Source organism: Colias philodice, chromosome 6 (genome assembly GCF_061535455.1).
Source record: "Colias philodice isolate Cphi_HAF_F1 chromosome 6, ilColPhil1 Martin Lab GWU primary, whole genome shotgun sequence".
NCBI classification, from domain to species: domain Eukaryota; kingdom Metazoa; phylum Arthropoda; class Insecta; order Lepidoptera; family Pieridae; genus Colias; species Colias philodice.
In genome coordinates this window covers 5,667,227-5,683,203 of record NC_143091.1, presented here as the reverse complement: position 1 = coordinate 5,683,203, position 15,977 = coordinate 5,667,227, and the positions used below count along the sequence as shown (strand labels likewise).

General features: G+C 32.4%; 1 protein-coding gene across 2 annotated transcripts in view; it reads right to left on the bottom strand.

Moving 5' to 3' along the window:
• The window catches only part of LOC149487707 (lachesin-like), a 67,817-nt gene extending 55,490 nt beyond the window's left edge, over positions 1–12,327 (bottom strand). For both annotated transcript variants that reach the window (XM_089696347.1, XM_089696348.1), the window contains exon 1: positions 12,037–12,327. The gene's annotated coding sequence lies outside the window, so the exon portion shown is untranslated. The remainder of the gene's footprint in view (positions 1–12,036) is intronic.
• Between the last annotated feature and the right edge of the window lie 3,650 nt (positions 12,328–15,977).

Sequence of the window (15,977 nt, the reverse complement as noted above, 5' to 3'; positions counted from 1 at the left end):
TTTTCGGGAGAATTCCTTAATATTAAACATCTTGTATATTAATGTATAAGGCATGCAAAGTCTTCTACGAGACATTGATATGAGAAAGTGCTTTATTCAATCACTCCGAAAATACTGAGCTTTTTAATATTAAACAGGGAGTTAGTAACTTAGATCGGTGGCTAAATTTTTGCGAGGAAAATTCACTTTTCAAAGAAATTCAGTGATTTCTAGAACTAGTACATATTAGAAATTAACTCTTTCAGTCTGGATTCATGTTTGGTAGATTTAAATGAGAGTCTGAGTTATAATGTGTGTGTGTGAGTGTACAATATGTATTATATGTTATGTTACTTAATTTGTTATTTTTGTTGTTGTCATTGAAAACATGTACACTACAAAACCGATAGTCAGACAGTTTATTTTATGAAAAAGCACAATGACCATACAATAATCATGCACTATAATAAAAATTTACGAGAAATGCCACTTATAATTTCACTTCCCACTTGTTATTGTACAGCTCAGAATATATTGTATGTTTGGTATGGGTTGGGTTGAAATTGCTCATATAATATACCTACGGATATATCAAAACTATTCTCTCCGTCAATCCTTTCAAACTCCTAATCCATTTTGAAGACGCTAATCTATCCACAACTCAATGTTGCTTATACTTAAATATTGCCCATATTCATTTGCGTTGCCTCTCATACTAGGTAATATTATTTAATGTTAAAGCTCGTGAGAATGGATGGATTGGTGAATGGAGGCTTGTGACCTTTTCACGCAAAAAGTGTCATTAAGATCTGTATGAAATTTGGTATGATTCATTTCAGATCAGCAAGACTGTTTTTTACCACGCCAGCGAAGTCGTTGACCGAATGTGTCATCTTGTAACAGATAAATCATAAAAAATGTAGTGACTTCGATTGAAGGCCTAAATACGTGGATAAGATTAAATATGTCATTAGACAAAAATTATAAAATAAAATAATTTAAACGGTACTTTATTAAAATATTGAACATGAGTAGAACCGCCAACACTACCTGTTCTGATAAAACAATAAAGCACTCATGTTCTTGCATAGCAGCGCTTACAGGGTCATCCTGTAATTAATGTCAACACGGACAACGTAGGTCTAATGAATAGCGGGTGTGACATGTCGCGCAAAAACTGGTCCGTCATGCAACACGCGGCTACAGAGAGGAATAACCCAGTTGGTATAAGGCTACGGTTCCACCAGAGATGTGCGAGGAAGCGTGCGAGGGATGTCTTTGTAAAGAATCAATAGAATCGCTTCATTTACCTCACCTTGGTCAGCACAGCTCTAGTTGAAACGGCTCAGCTGTGCTAGATTTTTGCGCATATAAAACAAGAGAATGATATTATGAGCGAGGGATATGTGCGAGGTAAGTCGCATAGCTTTCAAATTCTAATTCAAATGATTTATTGTGATTCACAGGTTATAAGGGCTATTACAAGCTAAGGTGGACCCCCACAAATTTTCACAGCACAGCTAGACATCTTCGCACGACACATATCCCTCGCAAATTTCTGGTGGAAACGCAGCCTAAGCCGAGCGAAATTCTAGATGTCAAAATGATAGGCACATATTGGCTAGCTATTGATTTTCGACGGACACTCACTGACGCTGCGATTTTATTTTCGTTGGGCCCATTTTGACGACAATGAATAATGGAGACGTATTTCATTGGTGTTTGCTTGAATAGATTGTAACATGTCGTGTTTGTTGTGTTAGGTTTAGCGTGGTTATTGTTTGTACTGCCGGATTTGGTTTAATGAATGTAACTTCATTGAATTTTCATTTTGAAATTGATTTAATATGTAAGTTATGAAGAAAGTAGAATATTTGCAACTAAATCTAAGTCGCTGAAGACATGTATTATGAAATTTTATGCATATTATTAACGCAAATAACGAATTAAATAAAAAAGATAAAAATTAACTCAGCGGTTTAATGTAAATTGATTATCTTAAATTTTTAATAATTCATAATATATTATTTTAAACAATTTATCTACCTTAGGATCATTCGCGATCCATTAAATCTCATACGAATATTCTTAAACTAACATAACATATTTTCCCTTTTTTCCCAAAACATATAGGAAATATTCCGCCTTATTGTAAATCAACGTATTCATTCTTATAATTTACGAGCTGTTTCTAACCCTTTGTTGGAAGGTAATGGATGCGTCAGCAGATATCAGGCTACCGTCTTTAAATTACTCACCGTTCAGGAAACGTAACCTCACTTACCTGCGAATCCACTTAGCTGTAATTTACACACTATTAAGATAAGGGATAACCTAATAAAAATCACATAAATCACTGTATTGTACGTACATTTTGAGAGTGATAACGCTTTACTTCGGATTTTGAAGATTGTGTTTAGGATAAGGAACTCGAATTTGTTATGTAAAAAATTGTCATCTTAGACTTTGTTTGTCTGGATCTGTGTGGGCGTTATATCATAGAAGCCAAATTACATATGAGCATTAATCTTGAAATATAATATCGATGTTAATAATATTTGATATAAACGTAAATACAAACCGTTTATATTATTTACAATCTCGTTCACACAGATTTCATCTACGTCTGAGGAGTCAAAGAGTCACTACGCACTATTAATATGTTCTGCCTCGCAAGCCTATTCGTTATGTTAGGCTGGGTTATTAATCCGTGTCCACGCTCGATTTGAAACGAAAAAAAAGGATCGTGAGTTTTTTTTCAGGTCTTACAATATGAAATAGGAAAAGTTTTAATAATGCTAAAGTACACTGGTGAGCGGGTATGTTACATACGAAACGTCTGCCATAATCAATTTAGTATTTAAAATAAAAAGCAATGATTTGTATTACTGGCTCAAAGAGGGTCTATTGTGCCTATTTTTATAGTATAAAACGTCAGAGGTAACTTGTATGGCCCAACATTATATGAATCTATTTTAGGCCAACCCAATATATTATACTAGCTGCTCCGCGCGGTTTCACCCCCGTGGCTCCAACCCTGTTGGTCGTAGCGTAATAATATATAGCCTATAACCTTCCTCGATAAATGGGCTATCTAACACCGAAAGAATTTTTCAAATCGGACCAGTAGTTCCTGAGATTAGCGCGTTCAAACAAACAAACAAACAAACAAACTCTTCAGCTTTATAATATTAGTATAGATGTATACCGCATATTTAGCCTAACAGATTTAAAAAATAATTTCACTTGTGTCACATTTCATTACAGCCAAAAAATGATATAATTTTAATTAACCTATTTATAAAAATGTTGAAAGGGAATTTAAATGAAGGAATGCGTAATAACCTCGAAGGGCGGTATTTTTTACCAAAAGCTTAAAAATTTCCGTATACACAGACACTCATACAGAAAATGAATGGAATATTGAATTATGTTGGTCCTCATTTTTTATAAAACTGACGAAGCTTCTTGTTAGGCTCTCAAGAAGCTTTTAACTTAATGAACAACTTAGAAATGTATTGACTCTTTTGCAGCGCATTTTTATATTATGACACTCAGTTTATTGTACGTTTATAAGATATATTTCTGTTATGATTACTTTTACGTGGCATAATAGATATAAAATTAATTGAAATACACTGAAGATAATATTTTCCTATTTAAATTTACCACTTAGTGTATTCTTATTTTACTTTTAATATTGGTAACGTAAATAAATGCTTTAAATAAAAAGTGCTTTAAAAAACTGTGAAGGTAACGGTTAATATAAAAGTCTCACTCGATTCATGCATGTTTTATTGTATTGAAAATAAAGATGCTTTGAAGTAATAGAAATTTTTTGTACTTTGGACCACCAAATCTATATTATTGCACTAACAGATTATGAAGTAAACATAATATTTTCCCTATACCATCACAAACATGTCTCTTACCCTTTCATTTACATATCTAACTCTATTTTAGGAGGAAGATACATTCTTCTGTAAATATTTCTTAATGTGCTGATCATCATATGTTAAGTTTAAATATTTGCTGACACATTTGGAGTGCTCCAGGGACCTTATTTGAGACCATAGTATTTTGTGTAAATATTTTTTTCATTGTTTTAAACATTTTACAAATACCTATTTAGATGTGCCAATCACATCAAACAGTTTACTAAAAGCGATTGAAGTTATGAATCATTTGGATAATAAAATAAAAATTGTTAAAACTATTTAGGTATTCAGTCGCAGAACTCAGGTCGAAGAAATAGTTCAGTTATAACATTTTCTGGAACAACTACAAGGTATCTAGGTGTTGTTTGACAAAATAGATTGAAAAAAATTGTATGCAAGGATGGGCAATCGACATTCGCCCGATGATAATAGCGATCACCACGGACCATGAACATTTCCAGCAGTAGGACCTTAGCAAATGCGTTGCCCAAATTTAAGGGATGAATAAAGGCATTAAATTGACTAGAAGAATGTGGAAGAGGATACGGCAAACGTACAATGGTATCACTTATTAGATATTTCACGCCGATCTTCTTTTGGGGGTGTGTTCCCCGGGCCACGGCGCGAGCTAGCCCAATTGCTGACTTGCTTGAATCCCACATTAATAATATTAGGTAGCTATTATATTCATTTTGATGTAACTATTAAAATAAAGCAACACAGATAACTGGGTTTATTGGAAGAAATGTTTCATATTTGAAGATAAACAAGATTAATTTCAATGCATCACCTGGTTCGTAGCTGATTTGCAATGTTTATCTGTATTTCTGTCTGTTCATAATATGTTTGTACATGCCTTGCGCAAATTGAATGTAGTTTCCAAAGCTGCATTTCTACCTCAAAACGCGTTGTATATTTTGATCCACGAGTCCCACTGACCAAATGACTAGATACATTTTATAACAGGAAATAAATGCTTCAATATTGATTAATAAAACACTTTTGTAATAAGCTGTTTCATTAATCATTTAATTAATTAAAATTTATTATCTGAATTTGTATTTATATAGGTAGGTACCTATTACAATTTTATACGGTACAAGTAGTTTATTCATATTTTTAGAATACATACTAAACATTAAGATATATCTCATATCAGTTTAATAGCATAATAATTCTTGAATAGCATTTCACAATAAACATTATAAAGTAATTTCAAGCAAAAGAGCTGTAGTTCTGATATAAATTAAAATCTCATTTACTATGCAAATAGATCTCGCGATTATATAAAATGGAATCGTCGAGTGGATCTCCCAGTAATCTCTTCGTTTATCGGTAAACTTTACATTGATAATAATTAAACTGCTCATAAAAGTGCATTTGTAGAGACATAATAGAGATAAAAACTACTTGTAAATTTAAAAAAAATACATAAAAATGTTTTCTAATGAATTATCTGGCCTGATAAATCGCCAATTTTACATTTGTTTCAGATGTGTTTGTTGGTAATGCGTCAATGATTTCTTAAAGTGGTTCATGATAACGGTTTAGGTACTATGTTATTTCGACGCAATAACAATTATTATTACGCAAAGTGATATTATGATGTCAATAAATACAAAACAATATCATTTCTATTTATAGGTATTAAGCGGTATTCATTTTTATAAATAAGTTATACAATATACATCTATGAACACGTAAGATTTAGTTCTTACTATTAGAAAATACGATAACACTTCAGATGGTAAAAGAAGCTGCTACTGCATATTATTTTATCATTGAAATTATTAATATCTCCATAAAAGTATATCGCATTCTCTATTTGAGCTACAAATACTTGAAAAACATTTGTTTTGCATTATCTACAGAATTGCAAACTTTATAAAAGTAATGACGCAATTAAATAAATTTCATCCAACTGAGGGAAAATGAATGTCATAGCATCAGTTATATTTTCAGTTATAGTGATCAAGTGACCCGTTCCTCTACTTCACGTCACTGTTTTTGAAAAAAGGCCTCTCTGAAAATACAAGCTTGTCAACACGGGGTTAAAATTAGTGTCCGACCGAAACTGGTTTCCAGGCCGAAACCGAAACCGAAACCGAATGTTCGGCCGTGGCTTCAGTTTCGGCCGAAACCGAAACCGAAACCGAAACTCACGTGGTCTAGTATGAAATTTCTAAAAATACTGAACTTTGGTGCATTTTACCTATTATTTTGCCTTAATTAGGGCATGAAAGGAAAACACAGTATATTGTTGTAATCATTTATTTAATATAAAATAAAAAAATAATATTTTTAAAATATTAATGATAACAAATTTAATTTTTATTATTTTTTCAAATTAAGTTCTCGGTAAAATCAGTCATCTAAATCAAATCAGTAATTGTTACTGTTACTTTAAATACTAAGTTTTGGTATTTTGAGATCTTTCTCTTTATTAAAGAGTCTTTAATACTTTGGATTGGTATTTGTACTTAGAAGAATAATAAGTCTCTTTTAGGTACCTCTTATATAAAAATAATAATTATTAATTACATTTACACCCAGTTCCAATCTCAACATAGATAATCAAAAATTGTTTCCACCAGTGTGGGTCAACCAACGCTTTGACAGCGTCCGTCAAAGCGTTGCCGAGGAAAACGAAGTTAGGCGAGCGTGAACGTGTGTGAACTAAGTTCACTGAACTTGCGAAATAGGTAAGTTTCGGTTTCGGCAAAAGTTTCGGCCGATTTTGGCCGAAACCGAAACTGCGGCCGAAACTTGATTTTTGGCCGAAACTCGGCCGAAACCGAAACCGAAACCGAAAGTTCGGTCGGACACTAGTTAAAATGTAACAGAGCGTACTCGTAACACTGTAAGTTCATTGAATTTTATTTAATTGTATTCGTATTAGTTAGTAATTACAGTTTAATAATTTATGGATCTATAATATAATTTATCTCTATTTTTCAGTGTAAGTGAGTATTTTGTGAGAAAGTTAAATAATTATTGGGTCAAAAAAGGCATTTATTTTCCAATTATTCTGATTCTGGTTCTTCCTCAAGTGTTCCTAGAACTAATTTCCTTTATCGTTGTACAACAGGAAAGTTGACCTGTGAATTCGTAGAAACTATTGTGTACCTATTGTACATCGCTTGTAGAATTTTAAAAACGCTCTCGGTTAAGGGAAGTTATATGAAAATTATTCTATTAGAACTGTAATGCACTGTGCAATAAGGCGTATGTTGAATATATTTAGAAAAATATCGTAGGACACTGTAACTATACCGGACCCAAATCTGGATGGTAATTCGTTTAGTTTACAATAAAATATTAGAGTTCCATAACTTGACATTGGCAGAATCCGTCCTCACTGGGAGCGGGAATTGCCATTAAAGAAAGAGAAGAAGAAGAAATACTAAAGTTAATAAACAGAATCTCTTATTATGTTGGCATAAATATAAGTGGGTAGATATGAATGACATGGAGTGGACGTTCTGCGCTATTTTTATTGATTTGTATACTTTACTATAATTATGTTCTTTCGAAGAATATTCTCATATTGACAATTAACATAATTACGCTTAGTGTCAATTAAACCGCTAACAGCATTGTTCTGCTAAAATGTCTAATTGATAGTGTATTAAAGTTTTGTACACATTTAGCAAGTTACGCTATTCTGACGTCAATCTCTGGCATTCAAACTGTTAACATTTTCTCCCGAACTATTTATTCAATTTCTATTAAATTATATTATTAAGCTCCTATATTTGATCAAGACTGATAGTCTAATTCCTCTAATAGTCTAGTGTTAATAAACTGGTAATGAATGTATGAATATTAGTGATTTATCGTCATTTGATATAATATAAATTATAATCTTATTAATTAATAGTAGCCACTAATATAGATTATAGTATAATATAATAATGTACATATTAATAATCATTATAACAAGTGTTAAGAATAAACTATTTTATAACAAGTCTCTTCATTTTTTTATATCATAGTTATAAGATGTTAAGTGACTCTTTCATAATTTTATATGATACTAGCAATGCCCTGCGGTTTCACCCGCATAGATAGCGATATCGTTACAGTGAAAAGTCTACTATAGGTCGGACAGCGGACTATAGGTTTAATTTTTAATCACATGAAAATCACCTTTACCCCGTCCCGCACTACGGCCTTTTCTTTTTTTTTTTTTTGTTTTAGTGGGGAAATCTTTCATAGATGTGTTCCGTCAAGACGCATATTGGTAGAATTCCTCCGTGACCCCCGCACTACGGCCTGCTCGAACAGTATACCTACTATTTTCTGTAGATTGACACTTTTAAAAATTCGTTATATCTTTTGAATGGAATATCCAATTCTTTTCATTTAAAAAGTATTTTGCTGGTATTGAAACAGTCTATGATAAAACATCATTTAATGGGATAAGGATTAATATATGTGTATGGATAACATGGTTTGATTACTGTCGGCACTTCTATTTACTTTGAAAACGTAAAAAAGTTGTTGTAGTAACATAACTACTGAAGATGGACATATGGTATCGCGGACTTTCTTGTAGATATTGATCCATTCTATAATACCGTAGAACATTTTTTTGTTCTATCTTCAATAGATTCCGCAGCGCACGCGATGACAGAAGTTTTATTGAGGATTTTTTTACACCTTGGGTTACATTATTGCATTTTTGGTAAGGATCTCTAATTTTTTTGAAAATGCAATATAGCCTATGTTGCTCAGTAAAGATGCAGCTTTCTAATGGTGAAAGAATTTTTGAAATCGGTCCAGTAGTTTATGCGTGAAAACCATACATACATACATACATACATACATACTTACAAACTTTTCCTCTTTATAATATTAGTATAGACTAGCGGTCCGCCCCGGCTTCGCCCGTGGTACATATTTCGCAATAAAAGGTAGCCTATGTTCTTTCTCAGGGTCTAATGATTATCTGTGCCAAATTTCATCAAAATCGGTCCAATAGTTTATGCGTGAAAACCATACATACATACATACAAACTTTTCCTCTTTATAATATTAGTATAGATAAATTGACTGACTTTCAATTTATTTTATGATTTGCGGTTTATATGTTTAAGGAGAGTATTTCAAAAACAAATCAGAACATCTAAGTTCACGAAAAATATAACAAACATTTTAAAACTACAGTTCATAAGTCACAAAACAGGGAAGAAAAAAAATTTTTAAATATGCTTAAATAAAGTTTATGTATATATTCCTTTGTAGCTCTTCATTATTTTCAAATAATATTTTCATTGGTATAACTAAATTTAAAACAAATGCAAAAGACATTCATGATTATTTTAATTCATTTAAAAGCTACGTAGTTCATTAACAAAGAATAAAAATAGAAAGGAGTTCTATTTGTGTTGAATGCAAAATGCAATGTTTTCTCATAATATTGAATTAATAGTTAATACTACCATTGACCCCTATTTGACTTCATTCAACTGGATTGAGGATAACAACGGATTAGGATAATGGTTTTCAGGATGAGAAATAAACCTCTCATAAGAATTGTATGTTTATCGATATACATATTTTAATAAATTATATTGAAAAGGTTTTAAAATAATTAATTTAAAAGCTTTGTTTTGGATTTAATCTATAACCAATAGTATGTAGCGACATCTATTGATCGTACGGTTCTATTTCAATTTAAAATGTTTTCTTCAGTTCAGTTTCAGAAGGTTCTTCTTTTGTATAAAGTTTGTAAGTCTATACTTAATATTATAAAGAGGAAAAGTTTGTAAGTATGTATGTATGTATGTATGTATGTATGGTTTTCACGCAAAAACTACTGGACCGATTTCAAAAATTCTTTCACCATTAGAAAGCTGCATCTTTACTGAGCAACATAGGCTATATTGCATTTTCAAAAAAATTAGAGATCCTTACAAAAAATGCAATAATGTAACCCAAGGTGTAAAAAAATCCTCAATAAAACTTCTGTCATCGCGTGCGCTGCGGAATCTATTGAAGATAGAACAAAAAAATGTTCTACGGTATTATAGAATGGATCAATATCTACAAGAAAGTCCGCGATACCATATGTCCATCTTCAGTAGTTATGTTACTACAACAACTTTTTTACGTTTTCAAAGTAAATAGAATTGCCGACAGTAATCAAACCATGTTATCGATACACATATATTAATCCTTATCCCATTAAATGATATTTTATTATAGACTGTTTCAATACCAGCAAAATACTTTTTAAATGAAAAGAATTGGATATTCCATTCAAAAGATATAACGAATTTTTAAAAGTGTTAATCTACAGAAAATAGTAGGTATACTGTTCGAGCAGGCCGTAGTGCGGGGGTCACGGAGGAATAGGCATGACGACAGTATCCATAAATGATCGTATTAGTGTTTTTAAGGGAAAATGTATAATAGATAAATTACATATAGTGACTTAGAAATCTTAAAAACATTAAGATTAATGAGATTATCAATAAAATAAAACATTGAAATACTGCAGTTGGCCATTTTGACTAAAACACGCGTGACGTCACGCTTAAGTAAACAACTCACGTCAGATGTTTTTTGTTGTTATGAATATGTTGAGAATGCGCATTTTTATTTATTTTCTATTGTTTCACGTATGCTTTATCGACTCAGAAAAGAAATATAATTGCGAATTCACGAATACATGGTTCGGGGTTCTCCGCGCCAACTTATTACAATCATTTCTTATTATTTTCTCGCTTAAAATAATTACTAACACATTTTTGAGCATTATTTTTACGTGGATTCCAACTGCAATACTGCACACCACTTATAAACTTTGAAATTCGTTTCTATAACACATATTAAATAAATATTTTTTTAATTTTCTTCGCAATGCGTACAAATAATTACGTATTTACCAAAGTGTGACGTCACGCCTACGCCATGACACTTGCGAGCTGTTTTGGCACAGTTAATAAATATTTTTTGGAAAATGGCTTTTATCTTCGTTAAATTTAAGTATATTACCGAAATATAGGGTTTTTTTTGTATAGTAAACGTATACACACATTATGGAAGAGGATTTCAAAATCTTTCGTCATGCCTATTATACCAATATGCGTCTTGACGGAACACAGTGGGGTTTTGGTCGGTAGGAATCCGACATAACCCACGGCCCCTCCCCCGGAGGCCGTGGGTATCTATAAAAGATTTCCCCACTAAAAAAAAAAAGGTCGTAGTGCGGGACGGGGTAAAGGTGATTTTCATGTGATAAAAAATTAAACCTATAGTCCGACCTATAGTAGACTTTTCACTGTAACGATATCGCTATCTATGCGGGTGAAACCGCAGGGCATTGCTAGTTGTTTATAAATTAATTAAGTACTCTATATATCTCAAAAGTATTTTGTGCTGCATTAAAACAAGTAAAAATATTATTGCTCTTCTAAAAAAATGTTAATACAAACATTTTATGTGTGTCATAAAATATTATCAGTAGGTACTTTATATTTATAGTACCAAGTTCAAATATCCCACAAACGCGTTATAAAGTGTCTCACTGTAATAATTATTCGGCCACAAAAGCCACTTTTAAAATACTGACATCACAGTAGATACTGTCTGTCCTGGTTCAACTCAAGCAAAGTCAGAGAAAGCATCTATAGTCAAATAAACGAAACTTGCAAGTTGAAAATGCAGTTAATTTACTAGAATAGAAATTCATTCAAAAACTTTTCTTTTATCAGTCTAGAAATAAACTCAGTTAAATTGATTTATCTCTTTACGAATGTGATTTTATCATGCCCTTTCAAAGCATAACACGCTTATTACAAAAATAGGAACATTCCTTTTGGAACACTTTTCGCCTATTATGACACAAAACAATTTTTTATTTTGTAAATTCTACTTTAAAATATTAAATACTTTTTTATAATGCTTATTACATACGATCCAAAATTATTAAACTTTATTGTTTCTATGTTCTATCAACAATTTTTAGTTGTAGTAGTAATGGAACTTCGTAGTAACCTGCTACGAGCACGAGCTACGAGCTACGAGTCTCCATTTATTTATAGAAATATCTTCACATAAACTTAATATTTACTCAATTGTGTTTAATTAAATCGTGTTATTAAAGTCTCACCTTTTCAAAAATCATCTGACTATTCATGTATACGTAAAATTTACAGCCACGTTACGTCCTTTTCACCGAACACATAACGAGTTTTTCACATAAAACCTTTCAGATTAAGTATTAGCGTTAGACGATTCCACAAACAGAACCGCGGTAAAGTTTCAATAAACTTTGTCCAAGTAAAACACTGGAAATTAATCTGTAGCTCGTTCCACAAAACAAACGAAAAGTGTACTCGTTGAAGTTGTGAAGTTCGCTGCGCTAGCGACACAGGCCCGGCGCGCGTTCAGTTCCGCACTGGGAATGTTTGCCGCGAGCGCGTCTGAGTGCCGCTCGAGCGTAGCGATGTGGATGCGATCCATGCGCGAAACACTTTGTAGGAGGAGTCGCGGGCAAAACCACGCCTACCAAGGAGCTACACATTTCTTTTTCAATATGTGTAATTCAATTTCGCTTATGTCTTCGCTGGGAAAGTTGATGCCCCGTTGTCGTTCAACACAATGTTTTTTATGTAAAGTGTAATGTAGTTCGTGAAGCGAGTCGACCCGCGAAACTACACCGTGTGATTTTCCTGTTCCCCTTTTAGCAATTTCACGTGCTGTTGCTCATATCTTGTTCTATGGTTGAATTAAATTGGGCGCTGGGAACTTTATAATACAATTGATTCGGTAAACACTGAACAATTTAAACTTTTCACTGATATGTTGAAAATTATTATTCACAATAAAACATTATATTCAACAATGGTCTGTTCCCAAATTATTTATGCATAATACACATAATAAAGCATCTATAAATCTTATCCAACAACCTGCAACTTGTGGCCACAGTGACTACGGAATATTCCACTACAGCGGTTCTAAAGGAATTTACTAAATTATAACAGTAAATTAAACGCTAGTTTCATTTGCGTTACAAAGTGAATAATGTTTTGGTATCTTAGCTCTGTCACCACTAAAGTTACTACGGTTCAAAATTAATACAGTGCCATAAGCCAGCGAAACACCGTTACGCCCTCTAGACGTCTATTTCCCAGTCTCAAATTTACAGATTTCACTTATTGAACTTAAAACCTTATCATTTACAAAATAGGGTATACAGTTTGTGTCTTATTTTACACGTGAATTTGCTTTTACTAAAACATTTTAATGATTATTAAGCGTGTACTTAATTGTTTATTGTCACACGTAACAAGATCTCGAGGAAAGCTAGCAAACATAAATTTAAGGATAGTGTTGACACGTCAATAGAGTAAGCTATAATATAATGTAACGTGTATCCACAAAATTAATAAAGTGTGGAATTCGCAAACTCGTCGTACATTATAGATACTTAGCTCACTTTTACGAGCGCGGAAATGAAAGTTAATCCCGCATCAAACAAAAATAGCACGTTGGCTCTGCATTGTTTAAAACTAGCTCGCTCTTTAAGCTAACGTTTTAAACTCTACAAAAAATACGGAAACACTTTAACGGGTGAAGTTTTTCGTTTAGCCATAAGAGCGTAAGTCTATTGTAATCCGGATAAGTTGGCTACGCTAGACCACTCGGAGTTAAAGAAAGCAAAAGGAGGCCGATCGCGCGACTCCTCCCAAGGGTCTCGTTTCACTCGAAGCGATTTTCGCGGCTCGTTCTTATTATTAAGTCAACTCTTGCGGGATTCGAAACTAAGGCTCTAGCGCTTCGTCAATTTTAGCAACGTTCGAAGAAATAAATTGCCACTGTAATAAATACCAATCCATTGCATTATAAACGTCGATTTTATCAATAATTGGATTTGTTGTAAAACTAAAGATCTCTTTAAAATGTGTCTGAAGGTAAAAGACAGCAATTCACAACGATTTATATACGAATATACAATGTTGGAAATTTTAATGAACTGACATGATTAACATTTAGAAATAATAACAAATGAGCGTAATATATTCGAATCATATTTATGCAATTATATTATTTGATCGAATTGCACGAGCGTATTACGTAATTAGCTAACAGCAAATTCTAAAAATCAAATTAACGTACTGACCAAGCAGTAGGACAGAATTAATATTTAAATACATGAAAGATAATTAGCGCAAATCAAACTCACCGACATTAATTATAGCAAAATGGCAAACAATCGTTTAATTACCCACCGGCATGGAAACCACCAAATTAAGCGACAACAAACTCCCGTTCGTGATTATTGTTCATTTTAAAACCGAACCAACACCAATATTTATTTTCAAGAATCTGATAGAAATGTCATTATTGCCGCAATTGAACAACATGTACATTTCGATGTCAATATACAATTACCATTTTATTTAATCTATTTGTTACCAGTTGCGGTTCTCTCAATACATTAGAACTAAGAAATGTATTGAGGCATATTGATAAGAGTCTAAAATTTATTCTTTTCGTATCCATATTGAACAAACATACTACCAGCAATAACGACTAAGAAATTTTCCGAATATCTATCGTTGGGAGAAAGAATACTGCAAGTGGCAGACATATAGATATACTTGTATGGGAGATGTGGTCCTGCGCAGTAAACTAGCTTTTGCAAAGTGTTAGAATGTCACGTCATAATGTTATCAAATATTCTGAAATCTGATAAAATTGTCAGTTTATTCAGTCAAATCAATCTATACAGTCGATTTGTAGAAATATTTTCTTCTTAAATAGTTTTCGAGAAATTTAGTAAAGCCATTATAAATTTAAACTACACGGGAGGTCAAAACCAACTGAAAATATTTTAAATTGACTCCGAAATTCAAAGTACCATACAAGAAGAAAGCAATCTATTATGGATGTAATTTGAATCCAATTACGTACATCTCGCGTGGGTTGCTCTTGTTCAATTTTAGATATATTTCAGTTTTCATTTTCATTTCATTCATCTAAGTCTGTAACTGTGGTATTTATATTTTTGGCGGAGTACGACGCAGAAATGGTAAAAAAAAATTTGTTTGTTCTTTTGTCTTGCCAATTGGATCGTCTTGCAGTCTCTATTTTTCAGTATATATAATAATTTATGTATCACACCGTGTTCGTTCAGTTCAGTGAATCTCCGTTAACTCAAATTTGTTGATTTTTTTTTCAGAAAATATCAAGCAGATCTTGCGGCATATCCAAGAACCAAAAGTTGGACGACGTCGACATGTGACATCCACAAACGCGCAAAAAATTTTACCACGCACATAGTATTGTCTTAAATAAAAGAATAAAACAAAAATTGAAAAAGCATATTAAATCAAGCGTGTTTTCGTATATTGTAATAAAATTCACACAGGAACTCGAAATGTCTTTTGCAACGTATCATATTATCACAGCTGCTCTTTTTTCATTTATAACAAGTTATTGTTTATTTTCCTTGTTAATTTTACTCTTGTTACGTATATTATCTGCTGAACAAATTGGGAAATTCAAGAAGAGCCAAACAGTTTTTGTTTCCAACTTCCTATATTATTAGTTACATTATTAGTTTTCAACTTAACAAGTTTAGAAATTTCGGGCTTGCTTTGGTACGTCCAAATTAGATGTTAGATCGGATATTGTTTCTGCTTTTTGTTCACTCAACCTCTTTACTAATTTAAAGTTTTAACAGGGTTTTCATTAGCTTTAATTTGATTCCTATTTTAGAAGTGTCAACGAGTGTGTAAAATGAGTTTAGTGTTTAATGTGTTTTGATTAATGATTTATTTAATGTAGAATTTTCAAAGCATGTTAGTAATTAGGTACCAGTTATCTTATTAATATATATAAATCTCGTGTCACAATGTTTGTCCTCAATGGACTCCTAAACCACTTAACCGATTATAATAAAATTCGCACACCATGTGCAGTTCGATCTAACTTGAGAGATAGGATAGTTTAAACATGTAGGTACCACGGGCGAAGCCGGGGCGGACCGCTAGTATTTCTATATAAGGTAGAATCTAGAAACTATTTTCAACTATAATCATC